This window comes from Hyla sarda, chromosome 5 (assembly GCF_029499605.1).
Source record: "Hyla sarda isolate aHylSar1 chromosome 5, aHylSar1.hap1, whole genome shotgun sequence".
Taxonomy (NCBI): Eukaryota; Metazoa; Chordata; class Amphibia; order Anura; family Hylidae; genus Hyla; species Hyla sarda.
Window position 1 is genome coordinate 335,557,810 of NC_079193.1, and position 13,542 is coordinate 335,571,351.

The 13,542-nt window shown below is 44.9% G+C and overlaps 1 long non-coding RNA gene across 1 annotated transcript in view; it reads right to left on the reverse strand.

Moving 5' to 3' along the window:
• Positions 1–9,737, reverse strand: part of LOC130274307 (uncharacterized) — a 60,838-nt gene extending 51,101 nt beyond the window's left edge. The window contains exons 1-2 of the long non-coding RNA XR_008844317.1: positions 9,687–9,737; positions 8,590–8,721 (exon numbers count right to left, since the gene is read on the reverse strand). This is a non-coding gene — a long non-coding RNA (uncharacterized LOC130274307). The remainder of the gene's footprint in view (positions 1–8,589; positions 8,722–9,686) is intronic.
• Between the last annotated feature and the right edge of the window lie 3,805 nt (positions 9,738–13,542).

The following is a 13,542-nucleotide window of genomic DNA, read 5'->3' on the forward strand; positions in this document are numbered from 1 at the left end:
TCCACTGACCGGGTGCGCTGCGATACCGCCTCCAGCCGGGATGCGATTCGCGATGCGGGTGGCGCCCGCTCGCGATGCGCACCCCGGCTCCCGTACCTGACTCGCTCTCCGTCGGTCCTGTCCCGGCGCGCGCGGCCCCGCTCCCTAGGGCGCGCGCGCCGGGTCTCTGCGATTTAAAGGGCCACTGCGCCACTGATTGGCGCAGTTGTTCTAATTAGTGTGTTCACCTGTGCACTCCCTATGTATACCTCACTTCCCCTGCACTCCCTCGCCGGATCTTGTTGCCATTGTGCCAGTGAAAGCGTTTCCTAGTGTGTTCCTAGCCTGTGTTCCAGACCTCCTGCCGTTGCCCCTGACTACGATCCTTGCTGCCTGCCCCGACCTTCTGCTACGTCCGACCTTGCTCTTGTCTACTCCCTTGTACCGCGCCTATCTTCAGCAGTCAGAGAGGTTGAGCCGTTGCTAGTGGATACGACCTGGTTACTACCGCCGCTGCAAGACCATCCCGCTTTGCGGCGGGCTCTGGTGAATACCAGTAGTAACTTAGAACCGGTCCACTAGCACGGTCCACGCCAATCCCTCTCTGGCACAGAGGATCCACCTCCTGCCAGCCGAATCGTGACAATGCCTCTACCCCTATAACTATGCACCTATCTCTATAACTATGCCTCTACCCATATAACTATGCATCTACCCCTATAACTATGCCTCTACCCATATAACTATGCATCTACCTCTATAACTATGCTATTAACCCTATAACTATGCTACTACCCCTATGGCTATGCCACTAACCCTATAACTATGCATCTATCTCTATAACTATGCCTCTACCCATATAACTATGCATCTACCTCTATAACTATGCTATTAACCCTATAACTATGCTACTACCCCTATGGCTATGCCACTAACCGTATAACTATGCATCTTTCTCTATAACTATGCCTCTACCCATATAACTATGCCTCTACCCATATAACTATGCCTCTACCCATATAACTATGCATCTACCTCTATAACTATGCCGCTAACCCTATAACTATGCTACTACCCCTATGGCTATGCCACTACCCCTATGAATATGCCACTACCCCTATGACTATGCCACTACCCCTATGGCTATGCCACTACCCCTATAACTATGCCACTACCCCTATGGCCATGCCACTACCCCTATGAATATGCCACTACCCCTATAACTATGCCACTACCCCTATAACTATGCCACTACCTCTATAACTATGCCTCTACCCCTATAACTATGCCTCTACCCCTATGACTATGCCACTACCCCTATGGCTATTCAACTACTCCTATAACTATGCCACTACCCCTATGGCTATCCAACTACCCCTATAACTATGCCTCTACCCCTATAACTATGCCACTACCCCTATGGCTATGCCACTACCCCTATGACTATGCTACTACCCCTATAACTATGCATCTACCTCTATAACTATGCCTCTACCCCTATAACTATGCCACTCACCTCTTACTATACCACTACTCCGATAACTTTGTTACTTCCCATGTAACTATGCCACTACCCCTCTAGCTATGTCACTACCCATACAATGGTCACTACCCCGATAACTGCCTCTTTCCTCTTACTATACCACTACACGTCTAACTTTGTGACCACCACTATAACTATGCCATTACCCCTAGAACTATGCTATTAGGGGTTAGTACCTACCACAAGTGGCTCAAAAGAAGGATAAGTGGTGAACTGGCATCGGGGCCATGGGCACCCATGGTTCACTGATGTATGTGGGGAGGAAAGGCTAGCCCGTCTGGTCCAAGCTCACTGAAGAAAATCTGTAATAAAATTTGCCGAAAAAGTTAAAGCTTTCTATGAATGGGCATCAGAACACACAGGGCATCACAGGTTAATGCTTATGGGGCTGCATAGCTACAGAGTACCTGTGGTGGTCTAACAATTCTTATGTGATTTTCACCCCAATATTTATTTTTAACAGCATACAAAATGACTGTTGTCTCAGATTTTTCCCAGGTTGCAATGTGGCCGAGACCTGACTCACTAGTCAGTTAATAACAGGAAGCCTGTCTGCTTCAATGGGTGGAGCGATCGCTTGGTGGGAGAGAGATCAATCTGCAACTAATGCAACAGTTGTAGGCACCGTGATTGAAAACCACAAGTCTTTTGAATGGATGCAGCTCATTTATGTTTTAATGGGTGGGGTGGCTGATGTGTGGGAGAGAGGAAAATGGAATACTGGGATTTGTAGGCAAAGAAGTTAACTTAAACAGGAAATACCAGTTCACAAAAAGCTAGCCACAGTGTTATGATAATGTGGTGGCCCAGTATGGGAGGTGTTACCCCGTACTCCTGCTGCCCTGTCAGGCAGCCTCCTTCAGTGTCCCTAGGCCCCCCTGCATTAATTTCCTCATTGTAAATATGTTGTACCGTATAAAATGTGTTATCACTTTAAGAGTTATACCATGTAATATACCATGTGCTTGTTACCCAGGAGGTACCAGTTACCAGGTGATCCCAGGGGTGACCTATGGGCTCCCTGCTAGTCTCCCCAATATAAGCCCTGGGTGGAGCTTCTCTCTCTTTGATCTCTGCTCTTCTGCTGAGGTCCAGTGCAGTCGCCTAGTGTGTGTTTCCAGAGTGTTGGAGACCTCAAAGTCCAGTCCTGCAGCCACCATCAAGTCAAGTAAGATAAAGTCACCGCTTTATGAGTCAAGTCAAGTCAGTCCCTGTCATCTGTCAAGTCAGCGTGGTCTGCATTCAATTGTCCAGTCCTACTACAAGTCCCAGCAAGCCCTTAAGGTCTCTGCGTCACTGGTCACCTCCTTGGGCCCTGGCTGAACTGTATAGACTTTACCATCTATCTACCCTTAGTAAAGCTACCATTGTCCGTAACTTGGCGTCGGATTCTTTATTGCCCCCATGCCTAGCCCAGGATCCAGCTGCCTACCTTCGGGTGGTTATAGGCTAAACCTTGCCCTGGCGTCACGACTACAAGGGGTTAATGCCATCTGCCCCTAGGGTAACAACATCTGCCCTCATCACACACCCCGCCATACCACAGTAATCTCACAACATAGCCATTTAGCCCCAAGACAAGCACAGATCTTTCCTAAACATGTCCATTACTGTCTGCCAGGTATGTACTAAAATCACCTTATGGTGGAGAACCCCTTTAAGGAGCTGTTTACAGCAACATGAGGGACACCTACATCATATTAGGCTTTAATGTTTTTATTTTTATTATTTAATGTTACGGCTAATCGGTGTATATTTTCTAAGCTCACAGATTTTCATGTTTAATCATATAAATTTAGGCTGTGTTCACATGATCAGGTTAGCAATTACTGAATACAAAGGAAGGGTTCAGAAAGCAGATGAAGTCTGAGTCTTTCCTTTATAAATGTTTTTCTATTTCTGATCTCTTCCTGGCTTTGTATTTAATAATTACAATTAAAAACCTGAATGTGTGAACACAGCTTTTAAAAGTACGTCATATCCCACACAAAATAAAATGTTATATGTTACTCAGTACCCGATCCTGATCATGTACATATCATTTTTTTATGTGTCTAGCATAAAATACCCTCACAAATACCTTATTTTTGTTGATCACTTGCTTTTCATATGCATGACTCATCTTCCTCCCTGAGTCTGCTGTGCTGGGTCTCTTCATCCGATCACTGCAGGCTGCGCTGTAACCCCTTCTTCTCTGTTTTCATGTTGTAGTCTGATAGGACAGGAGTGAGCACAGAGGAGTGCTAGTCCCGCCCTCACTTCCTGGACTTTGTCCCAGTCTGTGCCTAAGCTTGAACTAAGAAGATGTTGCTGCCAGACTGGGTTATGTTCTGGATGGTATGGGGACCCTTAGTGGTCTATGATTTCTATAAAAAGTAAATAACATTTTCTTATAAAGTACAGTGATCCCTCAACATACGATGGTAATCAGTTCCAAATGAACCATCGTTTGTTGAAACCATCGTATGTTAAGGGATCCGTGCAATGTTAAATATAAGAAGCTGTACTCACCTGTCCCCGCCGCTCCGGACCCGTCACCGCTGCCCTGGTTCTCACCCTCCATCGCTGCCGCCGCGTCCCCGTGGCGTCCCCGATGCTCCGGACGTCTCTGCTTCCCCGGGATCCTCGCTCTCTGCTCTCCGTCGCTGTCATCACGTCACTACGCACGCACGCCGCTCCTATTGGATGACGGGACGGCGTGCGCGCGATGTGATGACGACGAAGGAGAGTGCCGGCGATGGAGGGGATCGTGAAGATGACGCTTCGGAGCACCGAGGACAGGTAGGAGACCATCACCGGAGCACACAGGGCACCATAAACGGCTATCTGGCAGCAGCTGAAGCAGTCTGTGCTGCGGGATAGCCGTTTATGCGATGGCCCCGACATACAAAAGCATCGTATGTTGATGCTGCCTCTGAGAGGCCATCGCATTTTTAAATTATCGTATGTCGGGGCCATCGTAGGTCGGGGGGGGTCACTGAATATTAGAAAGATTAATGTTTTGCCAAGGTGAACAACATACATATATATAAAGTTTTTAAATCTGACAGTGTCCATTTAATCACATGGTCTAGCAGGTAAATGGAGGAATCTGGATGAATTGAACCAACAGGTATTGACACAGTATGGGCACCTAATATGCCTGGTGGTGCCATAGGGGCACATGCACCTAAGATAATGGTCAGCTGAACATTCGGACAATAGCTATTTCTCCCAATTCCATATATACACACAATTGGCTCGCTCAAGCATGCCTATTTTTTCAGTGGGGAGAGGGAGACAAGATGCTGATCCAAGCTACATGACTTTTCTGCTGTCGGGGGAGAACCAGGTGACCCCCCCCCCCCCCCCCATACATGCTAGATGTAACATGTACAGTGGTCCCTCAACATACCATGGTAATTCGTTCCAAATGAGCCATCGTTTGTCGAATCCATCGTATGTTGAGGGATTCGTGCAATATAAAGTATAGGAAGCTGTACTCACCTGTCCCCGCCGCTCCCGATGGTGTCCCCGGCCTCCGCTGGGCTCTCCGCTGTCTTCTCTGGTCCTCCGCTGTCTTCTCCGGTCCTCTGCTGTCTTCTTCGGTCCTCTTCTGTCTTCTCCGGTCCTCTTCTGTCTTCTCCGGTCCTCTTCTGTCTTCTCCGGTCCTCTTCTGTCTTCCGCAAGGCCTTACTGGGCCTGCGTAGCGATGTCATTGCGCCGCTGCGTACGCCATTCCTATTGGATGACGTGCGCAGCAGCGTATTGATGTCATCGGAGAGGGCCGAGAAGACACCGGAAGACCAGCGCTGGACCCGGAGGGCACCCCGGAGCATCGTGAAGGGGTAAGTAATACTTACGGCACCACACGGGGAACATTAAGCTGCTATCCGGCAGCAGCTTAAGCATTTGGCGCTGCCGGATAGCACTTAATGCGATGGCCCCGACATAAAAAAGCATTGTATGTCGATTTCATCATATGTCGGGGCCATCGTAGGTCGGGGGGGTCACTGTACAGTATATTCCACCACAGACGTACATGTAGCAGCTGTGACCCAGCACAGAATCACAGTCTGCATATGATTGGTTTTATATACAGTGATCCCTCAACTTACAACGGCCTCAACATACAATAGTTTCAACATACAATGGTTTTTTAAGTTGTAACCAGACTCAACATACAATGACAATCTGGACAAAGACAGTCCAGATCTGTGAAACTTGTCAATGGCCGCGAGAACTGACCAATCAGAATGGGCAATTTACTGGTAAAACCCCTGTATTACTGAAGTGTATGCACTGACTGGTGTCTGGTAGCGCCCCCTACAATACAGGGAGGTATTACATGTTCTGTACTCTTTACCTGTACCAGGGTTACCTGCTCCTTTGGACACCAGGTGAGGGCGACTCCATGTTACTTTTTTAGGACATTGCGTGTTCTGTACAGGACCCTGAAGAAGCTCCTGTCCTCTACATAGACCAGTGTTTCCTAAGCAGGGTGCCCCCAGCTGTTGCAAAACTACAACTCCCAGCATGCCCGGACAGCCTTTGGCTGTCCGGGCATGCTGGGAGTTGTAGTTTTGCAACAGCTGGATGCTCCCTGCTTGGAAAACACTGACATAGACAGTGATTTATAGCCCCCAGCAGATCTTTATTACTTTTATATGTAAAGACTTACTTTTTATATATTAGTTACCTACTTATCTTTCTTTAATTCTCACTTTTTCCTATTTTTGGATGACATTTTGGGGCTTTAGAACCAATTACCAGGTTTCCATAGAGTTCTGGTCTCAACATACAATGGTCGTCCCAGAACCAATTAATATCGTAACTTGAGGGGCCACTGTACATTCTTATTTGGTCTGACGCTGCATGAGTTAAATAGTGAGTGGTGTCATAATCCTGGATTAACACGCTTATTCCTGTCTCTGTTCCTACTGTTTGCAAACATGTTTGGCGCATTGCTCAGCGGCCAATGTTCCCAAGCGCCGCTCTGTTCCTTCAGAGATCAGATATTACCTGACTCATTCTATAGTGTTCCTAGTAAAAGACGGAAACCAGGTCACAGCTGGCGGTCCACCATTGGCTGTCTATCCGCCCTTTATATGAATGTCAATACTAATTTTAGTCACAATAACATTAGCCCTGTGTCATCTTGTTACAGATATTGTTTGATTCCAGTGTCACAGACCGTCGCACGCTGAATCACATGACATACCCTTGTTATGGTATCACCCTTTATTTACATAGCACTGATATATCATTCATAGGAAAGAGAATTCATTCCGGGCATCAGTACACGCTCCATTGGAGTTTACAGTTTTGATGCTCGAATTCGGCTATGTTTCCACACAACTTGTTTTTGGTGTTTTTTTTCACCTGAAAAAAACGACCCAAAAAATGCCCCATCATTTTGCACTCCCATGATGCATTTAATGTTTTTTTTTTTTTTTAAGTAGTGGGTATTACTTACTTTGGGCCTTTTTCTTATTTGGCCTTTTTGTCATTGAAAGTCATGTGATTCATTCAACATGGGACTCGTGACTAGGGATTTCTACTTAAGAATTGGAAGGATAAAAAAAACACCAAAAAATATGCCAATGTTACTGATGTGTGGAGGGAGGAAAATGGAATTCTGGGATTTGTAGGCAAAGAAGGAAACTCAAACAGGAAATACCAGTTCACAAAAAGCTAGCCACAGTGTTTCTATGAGAGAAAAATATGCCACGATTCCCTACAAAAAAAATAGTCTCAGCATGCTGTAATTTTTGGAGACTGACACTGAAAAAAAACAAAAAAAAAAACACATCAATAACTGTCCTGATTTACTATTATAAATCTGAGCTGTTTTGTCTAGTCGTGCGCCAAAATAAACCTAGAAGCCTGGCAACCCCCCCAAAAAAGGGCGTGGCCTTCCAGAAAAGGGGTGTTTTCTCACAACTTGATCTAATAACTATGGAATACCCACAAAATCCTGTGATTAAATGGCTGGAAATTTTCTCCAAGAAAAAGCTGTTCAGAACTTTCCCGACATGTAAATCCCCATAGTAAAGAGAGTGGAATCCTGCAAGTCTGAAACAACATTCCACACTAATAAAAAAACCAAACTCTTAGTAAATCAGGGCCAAAGAGTGAAAAAACTCTAAAGGAAAAAATCGCAAGTGGATTTAGTGTGCTATATTTTCATATTGACTTTCAGATAACATCTGCACGCTGTATTTATTGCTTAAAAAAAACAAAAAAAAAACACATTTGGCGATTTAGGCATTTTTGGGGAAGTATAAACCCAACCTAAGGAAAGTTTGGCTTTATGGACCACAACTGGATCACGCAGTCAGGGCCGGCCCAAGAAATTGGGCCTCATTTACTAAGAGTGGAGTTTTCTTTGTGGCTCTTTGTGTCAAACAGGTATTTTTCCACGGTATTTACTATTGTGGCTTGTATTTGGCGATTTTCCCTGCGCTTTGCTCTTTTTACACCTGCTCTGAGCTGTCAGGTTTCCTAGAGCGGAAATTCTCCACATTTTATGTGGAAACATTAGTAAATTTTTAGGTTTCTTTAAAAAAAAAATGTTTTCTCCTTTAAAGGGGTACTCCGCCCCTAGACATCTTATCCCCTATCCAAAGGATAGGGGAAAAGATGTCAGATCGCCGCGGTCCCGCTTCTGGGGACCCCTGGGATGTCCTCTGCGGCACCCCGCTATCATTACTCCACAGAGCGAGTTTGCTCTGTGCGTAATGACGGGCGATACAGGGGCCGGAGCAGCGTGACGTCATGGCTCCGCCCCTCATGACATCACGGCCCGTCCCCTTAATGCAAGTCTATGGTAGGGGGTGTGACGACCGCCACGCCCCCTCCCATAGACTTGTATTGAAAGGGGCAGGCCATGACGTCACGAGGGGCGGAGCCGTGAAGTAACGATGCTCCGGCCCCTGTATTGCCCGTCATTACGTGCAGAGCGAACTCGCTCTGTGGAGTAATGATAGCAGGGTGCCGCAGAGGAGATCCCGGGGGTCCCCAGAAGCGGGACCGCGGGGATCTGACATCTTATCCCCTATCCTTTGGAATTTTTCCAATGGACTCACCAAGCCTTGATGTGATGAATCCTAGTGTATACCTATAAGCTGAATCACCTGTGTATATATGTGATCCTTTCTCCAGAAACCAAGAGGTACATAGGCCAGGGTAACAGTCATCAAATGTCTACTGGTAAACGTCTATTAAGAAATAGAAAGGGATATCCCATTTCAAAAAAGTTATCTCCAATCACAGGAAAAGGAATAACAAGCTGATAACAATGCAGCAAAATCAGCAAAAACTCAACTTGTGAACACAACCTTTAGAGGAGACATATAAGGACTATATATTCTGATCCCATAGGGAAAGCAGCAGCAGTATATAGATAGAGCTGGAAGGGGAGGGGTCTGTGAGCAGCCTGACCCAAAGAAAATCAAAGTGTTTAATGTGCCAGAAGAAGAAGTAGTCAGTCTTGGGTCAGCTGACTTCCTGTGGGTCAGGCTGGTGATCGCATGACCCAATTACAGTTATTAAAAACACATGGATGCAGCTGTGCTGGAATAAAACAGATGGCACTGTAGGACTGGTAATGGTGACCAAGCAGGAGTGCTAATTTAAAGGGATACTCAGGTGGAAAATAAATTTTTTTGAATCAACTGTGGCCAGAAAAGTGAACAGATTTGTAAATGACTTCTATTTAAAAATCTTTAGCCTTCCAGTACTTATCAGCTGCTGTATGCTCCAGAGGAAGTTGTGTACTTCTTTCCAGTCTGACCACAGTGCTCTCTGCTGACACCTCTATCTGTGTCAGGAACTGTCCAGAGTAGGAGCAAATCCCCATAGAAAACCTCTCCTGCTCTGGAAAGTTCCTAACATGTACAGAGGTGTCAGCAGAGAGCACTGTGGTCAGAATGGAAAAAACTATACAACTTCCTGGGGAGCATACAGCAGCTGATAAGTACTGGAAGGATTATGATTTTTTTAAATAGAAGTAATTTACAAATCTGTATAACTTTCTGGCACCAGTTGATTTGAAAAGTTTTATTTTTTTTGAGTACCCCTTTAAGGCAGGATTCACATATAGTATTTTGGTCAGTATTTTTAACCAAAAACAGGAGTGGGTCCAAAACACAGAAAATGTGCAAATCTTCAAATCTTACCTTACCTACAGTTCATCTCTGTGTTGGTTCCACTTCTAAAAATACTGACTAAAACACTATGGGGGAGATCTATCAAAACCTGGGCAGAGGAAAACTTGCCCAGTTGCCCATAGCAACCAATCAGCTCGCTTCTTTCATTTTTAGGAAGGCCTCTGAAAAATGAAAGAAGCAATCTGATTGGTTGCTATGGGCAACAAAGGCAACTTTTCCTTTGCACAGGTTTTGATAAATCTCGCACTATGTGTGAACCCAGCCTTAGGATAATAGATACTATTGTGCCATGTTTATTTTTTTTATTTTATTGAATTAGGTCAAGTTGATGTTGTAACTTATTCCGTATGATTCATATTTGTTTCACTTCCCGAATGAATATTATCTCCTCCAAACAATGGGCTATGAATATTTCACTTACTGGCCCTGATTTATCAATCTGTCCCAGACAAATCTGGAAGGATTGGCCCAAAATGATCAATCACAGCTCAGCTTTCATTTTACCAGAGATTGTTAAGATATGAAAGCTGAGCTGTGATTGGTTGTTACGGGCCAATCACTCCAGTTTTGTCTTGGACAGATTGATGAATCTGAGCCATTTCTGGTGTCCCGGTACCGTATTGTATACCGTACCTAGTGTGGTGGTCCCCAAAGTCAGAGTTACTACGCTCTGGTAAGGTCCCCCAGGTAGGACAGCCCCTAGTCGCCTCTCTTCTACTCTAATTCTATAGTGTTTATATATGTATATATTTAACAATGTGTGTATTTAAGATAATATATAGAGTACTTACCTTGTTAGCGTAGCAGGACCTTCGGTCATGTTACTATGTTAATTCCTCTATGGTATGTTAGAGGACCTTTGGAGGTCCTTGGGTCACATGTTACCCATAAACCTTTGTAATGGTGATTGACAGAAGTATTGGACCAATCAGCTCTAGTCCAGCCCCTGCCCATATAAGGGAGCTGTAGCCAATTATCGCTCTCTTGGGTTGCTGCTCTCGTGGATGCCGGACTAGCAGGACGGATCTGCACAACTTTCAAAGACAAGCTAGGCCAGAAAACCTACCAGCCTCAACTGAACTAAACTGTGAGTTCTAAACTAATCCCCGCTAAAGCTAGCGTGACTACTGGACCACAACTTAATCCCCTAAATCCAGTGGAACAGTGCATATCACCCTAAAGACTAAAGGTCCCAACCTTTGTCAATCTCCAAGAGAATTTGCATGTATAGAGACTGTTCCGGTTATGAAGCTTGCATAAAATCTTCAGAAAGTTCCAACTGTTTTCAGCAAACTCTCTGGTTGTCGACATTCAATTATTCTATGCCTCCCTATCGCTCTTGGGAAAGGTGGCGGTAGGACTAGCAGTACAGAGGAGCCCTCATCCTGGCGTCACGAATAGCAAGGGTTAACCAGACACCCTTTAGTCTGCACAGCTACCCCCGATATACCCTACTCCCCCAGGCTATCACACATTGTCTTACCTTGAACAGCGGCATTGTCCGGAACACGAAAGCCTGCAGCTTCCGCATTCATGATGTCACGCCATGCCCTCTCCATTCATGTCTATGAGAGGGGGTGTGACGGCTAGATGTTAATGGAAGGGGCATGGTGGCTGGCATCGCCAGTTATCGGGCACAGCGCGGAGTTCGCTCCGTGCTCCTAAGGACAGGGGTGCCGCAGCAGAGATCGCGGGAATCCCCAGCGGCTGGACTACGTGATTTAACATCTTATCCCCTATATTTGGATAGAGAATAAATAGTTTTCAGCGGAGCACCCCTTTAATAGCTTCATGTTCTAAATTTGTGTTTCCCAATCATTGTGTCTCCAGCTGTTGCAAAACTACAACACCTAGCATACCTGGACAGCCTCTGGCTGTCTGGGCATGCTGAGGGTGATAGTTCTGCAACAGCTGGAAGAGCTCTGATAGCGGAACGCTGCTTTAACTAAACATCCCATTTTTTTTTGCACAAAACTGCGGACCCTATAGAATTCTCAGATGCGTGGCTCCCTTACACTGCGTCTAAAGCTTTCTAAGGATAGGAACAAACATGGCAAATACCGCTGAGCAGCAGAGAATACGCTGCGGATGCGTTATAAGCAGACACACAGGGCTTTCCCTGCCACAGCTCGAGTCGCCACCTGGCCAGTATTTTAGCCACCCTGCCGGTATTTTTATATTAAAAATTTTTTATATTTATCCAACCAATCCTTCAACTCCCGGAATGTTGCACCATAACCTATACCAGTTTTTCCCAACCAGAGCTCCTCCAGCTGTTGCAAAGCTACAACTTCCAGCATGCCCGGACAGCCAACGGCTGTCCGGGCATGCTGTGAGTTGTAGTTTTGCATCAGCTGGCGGCACCCCTGGTTGGGAAACACTGACCTATACTATATACTACTATATAGTCCAACATACTGGGAGTTGTAGTTTTTGTTTGGGGCAGCTGATGAGCCACAGGCTGTATCAGGGCATGCTGGGAGTTGTATTTAGTAACTAACTGCAACTCCTGAATTTAACCCCTTAAGGACCAGGCGTTTTTCGGTTTTTGCACTTTTGTTTTTTTCCTCCTTACCTTTAAAAAATCATAACTCTTTCAATTTTGCACCTAAAAATCTGTATTATGGCGTATTTTTTGCACCACCAATTTTACTTTGTAATGACATTAGTCATTTTACCCAGAAATCTACGGCGAAAGGGAAAAAAAATCATTGTGCGACAAAATTGAAAAAAAAATGCCATTTTGTAATTTTTGGGGGCTTCCATTTCTACGTAGTAAATTTTTCGTTACAAATGACACCTTTTCTTTATTCTCTAGGTCCATACGGTTAAAATGATACCCTACTTGTATAGGTTTGATTTTGTATTACTACTGAAAAAAAATCATAACTACATGCAGGAAAATGTATACGTTTAAAATTGTCATTTTCAGAGCCCTATAACTTTTTATTTTTCCATGTTCAGGCGGCTATGAGGGCTCATTTTTTGCGCCGTCATCTGAATTTTTTGTCGGTAGCATTTTTGTATTCATCAGACTTTTTGATTGCTTTTTATTTATCTGTTCATGATATAAAAAGTGACCAAAAATACACTATTTTTGACTTTGGAATTTTTTTGCGCGTACGCCATTGAACGTTCGGTTTAAAAAGTGATATATTTTTATAATTCGGACATTTCCGCACGCGGCAATACCACATATGTTTATTTTTATTAACACAGTTTTTTTTTTATTCTTGGAAATGCCGGGTGATTCAAACTTTTATTAGGGGAAGGGATAATTCAAAGGGTTAATGATTTTTTTTTTTTACACTTTTCTTATGCAATATTATAGCTCCTATAAGGGGCTATAACATTGCATTAATTGATCTTTAAGACTGATTGATGTATCCCCATAGAAATGGATCAATCAGTGTTTTCGGCGATTGAATGCTCAAGCCTGGATCTCAGGCTTGAAGCATTCATTCGGCGATCAGACAGCGCAGGAGAAGGTAAGAAGACCTCCTCCTGTGCTACAGCTGTTCGTGATGCCGCAATTATACCGCGGCGATCACGAACAGCTCCCTGAGCTAGCAGGGCACTTTTACTTTAGTTTTTAGCCGCGCGGCTCAGCTTTGAGCGCGCGGCTAAAGGGTTAATAGCGCGATCAGTGCCGCGCGCTATTAGTGGCGGGTCCCGGCTTCACTATGACGCCGGGCCCGCCGCGATATGATGCAGGGTTACCGTGTAACCCCGTGTTATATCACGGGAGCAGGACCAAGGACGTACCCATACGTATGAAGCCCATAGATACAGGTGCAACAACTAATGTATATACACTCCCGATAGTTATGCTATTATAATAACAATTCCCTATTTTCTATTCTCAGGATT